This window comes from Schistocerca gregaria, chromosome 4 (genome assembly GCF_023897955.1).
Source record: "Schistocerca gregaria isolate iqSchGreg1 chromosome 4, iqSchGreg1.2, whole genome shotgun sequence".
Classification (NCBI taxonomy): Eukaryota; Metazoa; Arthropoda; class Insecta; order Orthoptera; family Acrididae; genus Schistocerca; species Schistocerca gregaria.
This window is the reverse complement of record NC_064923.1, coordinates 693207626-693211939: the sequence shown is the minus strand read 5'-3', so window position 1 is coordinate 693211939 and position 4314 is coordinate 693207626.

Genomic DNA, 4314 nt, shown 5'->3' with positions numbered 1-4314 from the left:
CACGAGTGTGTGCGTGAGTGAGTGTGTGTGTATGTGTATTTTTAAATGCAAGTGAAACTGGTGTGAAAAGCAGCGTTCTTCACGGAAGTGCTATATTTGGAGTGCTCCACCAGTTCCTATACTGGAGAAAGGGCAGAATCGAGCGCAAACGTCCAGCAGAGGCGCAGCAGCAGGTGTCGCAGCCATGCCCATGGCGGTACGTGGCTCACCGGTTCCCGGTACAGCCAAACTCGTCCGCTCCGCGGTACGTGCAGGGCTTCAGGTACAACGGTACTCTCGACCTGATTGCGTGCACTGTGCCAGACGTAGTAACGGCAGCAGTCTTAATCGAAATTCGCCGAACTGTTTCGAGCATGACCGCAGAAGAAAATGACTCCTAGAAACATCTGTGTCGGACTACGAGAAAAAGTCACAAGAATTCGGAGAAAATTTGTCTGCTGTGACGGTCGTTTTAGAAAATTATCTCAGACGAAACAGTCTCCGGATGTTTGGCGTAGCTGAATATGGAGCGGAAGATACAGACAAACTGCTTACAACGGTCGCTTGTGAAAAACGGTGCATTAAGGTTAGCAGGGCAGATGCTGGCAGTAGTCATCGTGTGGGATGAAGAGTAGTAGCTGGAAAGAAGACAGTTAAACTAAGATAGAAGTGAACAGTGTCAAGTGAAAATATCGGAGCTACGGTGTAAGCTTAACACTTTTTTCGATGGTGTAATACTAACCTTGTGTAGCAGCCTTTGTGGCGTCGATAGTTACGATGCCACAACGTAGGTGCACGCTCTCGTGAGTTGACACTACGAGAGAAGACTAACTACGCCGAACACAGCGCCCTCTGGCCGACGCTGTAGAGCTCACGGGTACCGTCTTGATTTCTGCCCCATTTCATCAAGAGCAGACGGCCTGAAAATGTTGCTTCTACTACCGAGTGTTCTAGCTTGCTATTGAGATTTTGTATCAGTTACGTTCAGTTTAAGTTTAGACAGCAAAGAGTATTTGTTAGTTTTGAGATTATACAGAACTGTCATCCTAACTTCACACGTTTAGCCAAAGTTATGTATGCATTTTATATTTACTTGTGTCTTTGACTCTATTAAAAGTTTTAAAGTTACATGCAGTACCGATGTGCTTCACCTCTCATGTTCCCACTCGCTTTCTAGGTCTATATTACGGAAACATTTCACAGGAGCAGACCCACGCACCGCCTATCCTGGCGGGATATAAAAGCCCTTATACTCCGAAATATTGTCCTGCAGTTGTATTACCTCTGTAATTTTGTTTGTAATTGTGTCTCTACACATAATGGCGTTACTACATTACACCTAATTGTATCTATTACATAATTTTAGTTACTGCTAACAGTAACTATTTTTCTCTTGTCCGAAAATTGTATGCGTGTTTGCTCTAGTAGCTACGTAGTAGTTAATCTTTTCCTTTGGTACGTTACGTTCTCATCTTCATGCTTTAAACGCAATTAACAAAAGCTGCAATCAGTGTTATTAAAGTAACTTATAATTTAATTGTAGTTTTGTATGTTAATTTTGTACTCATTAAAGTTCCTTTTCTCTGTTAGTAGCATCGGCCTTCTACACTTACGAGCCAATGAAACTTGTTCACCTGCCTAACATCGTGTGGGGCCCCAGCGAGCACGCAGAAGAACCGCAAAATGACGTGCGATAGACTAGACCAAAGCCTGAAGTAGTGATGGAGGGAACTGACGCCATGGATCCTGCAGGGCTGTCCATAAATCCGTAGGTGTACGAGGGATGGTGGTCTCTCCTCAACAGCACGTTGCAAGCCATTCCAGATATGCTCAATAACGTTCATGTCTGGGGAGGCTGGTGGCAGCGGAAGCGTTTAAACACGGAAGAGTGTTCCTGGAGCCATTCTGTAGCAATTGTGGACGTGTGGGGAGTCGCATTGTCCTGCTCGAGTTACCCAAGTTCGTCGGAATGCACAATGGACATGAATGGATGGAGGAGATGAGACAGGATGCTTACGTATTTCTCACCTGTCAGAGTCGTATCTAAACGTACCAGGGATTCAATATTACTCTAACTACACAAGCCCCACACCATTATAGAGCCTCCACCAGCTAGAACCATCCGCCGCTGACATGCAGGGTCCATGGATTCATGTGGTTGTCTCCATACCCGTACATTTCTATCCGCTCGATAGAATATGAAACGAGACTCTTCCGACCCGGCAATGTCGGTGTCGACGGGCGCAGGTGAGACGGCTCAGCAGTGAAATCTGCAGCAGCAATTTGCGGAAAGGTTGCACTTCTGTCACGTTGAACGATTCTCTTCAGTCGTTGTTGGTCCCGTACTAACAGGATATTTTTCCGGCGGCAGCGATATCGGAGATTTGATGTTTTACCATATTCTTAATATACGCGGTACACTCGTGAAATGGTACGGGAAAATCGCCAGTTCATCGCTACCTCAAAGGTGCTGTGTCCCATCGCTCGTCCGATGACTATACACCACGTTGAAACTCACTTAAATCCTGATAACTTGTCATTGTAGCTGCAGTAACCGATCTAACGACTGCGCCAGACACTAGCTGTCTTATATAGGCGTTGCTGACCGCAGCGCCGTATTCTGCTGTTTACTTATCTCTGTATTTGAATACGCAAGCCTAAACCAATTTCTGTGGCGCTTCAGTGTAAATCATTCCATTTTCCTTTCCACTCTGAATAGTAAGAGATGGTTCAAATCGCTCTGAGCACTATGGGACTTAACATCTGAGGTCATCAGTCCCATAGACTTAGAACTACTTAAACCTAAGTAACCTAAGAACATCACACACACCCATGCCCGAGTCAAGACTCGAACCTGCGACCGAAGTAGCAGCGCTGTTCCGGACTGAAGCGCCTAAACCTGCTCGATCATAGCGGCCGGCGAATAGTAAAACACACGAATGACTTTTCATTCTTTAAAACAAAGCGTTAGTTGTCTCTCAGTCGTCACTATCTCAATCTAATTTCTTCTTAACAAATGCTCCTCTGTTTCCAGTACCACTTTACTCACAGGAAATCTTTACTTTGCAATTTGTCCTTCGGCGACTGTGAGCGAAATCTACTACCGTACACAAAATATAAGATATGCTGCCTTCTGGAAATGTGGTCACTGTCCCGCACAGCATGGATTGGCAAATAAAAGGATTAACCTGACAAACAGCCTCCTGCAAAGTACCCGCCAGCATGCGTCAGAGTTGTTAGTAGCACAATCTCATATCCAGTCCTCATCTGCACATTACAAACAACTGATCCTCCCCTTCCTCCAACCCTACGAAGAAAGACAGGCTGAATTTTCTTAAGTAAGTGTACAGGGTAAGAAATGCGCACCTGGTAACGTCTACAAGCTGACTAATTTCTCCTCCAGTTGGAATTAAATTCACTTCATTGTCTTTTCTCATTTTGAGAGTACTGAAGGGCAATCGTTTTAATCCGCAAGAAACCATTCAGCAACCAAGATCTCATAAAATATTTCTTTAGTGAAGACAACTGGTTTCAAAAGACTGTGCTGTCATCTTCAGGTCTTAAAATCGTTTTGTTGTAAAACATTACACTGAATCTCACGCACAAGATACATAGGGATAAAAATATTGTAGCGAAGACGAACTTTTTATAGTGGGCTAAGTTTTGTCCACTCGACATCTTGTGCGTGAGGTTCAGCGTAATATGAACATGTTGTTCAATAAAAAGTATTGAAGACCTGAAGATGACAGGAAAGTCCGTTGAAACCGGTTGTCTTAAATAAAGGAATATAATTGTGCGACCTAGGCTGTTGAATGGTTTTCTACACTATCGTGCCAATATGAACACGCCATCGTAAAGGGAGGCGTGAAAGTAGACTTCATGACAGACACTCCCTCGACACTAATCCTAAGATTATTACTCATTTGCAACAACATGAACATTCTACAGTTATAATCTGGGAACCGCAGAGCGCACACTCATAATCTTATAGAGGTAATACCAACGAAAATGAAATGGATCGAGCAGGATGGCGCAGTGGTCAACACACTGAACTCGCATTCGGGAGGACGAAGGTTCAAACTCGCGTCGAGCCATCCTGATTTAGGTTTTCTTTGATTTGCCTAAATCGCTTCAAGAAAATGACGGGATAGTTCCTTTGGAAGGGCACGGCCGACTTCCTTCCCCATCCTTCCCCAATCCGATGTGACCGATTACCTCGCTGTTTGGTCCGTTCTCTCAGATCAACCGTCCAACCGGCGAGAATGGTTGTCAAACTAGGAGATATAGGTTAGACGTCAGCTCCAGACTTCTCAGCACATGATAATAATGTTTCTC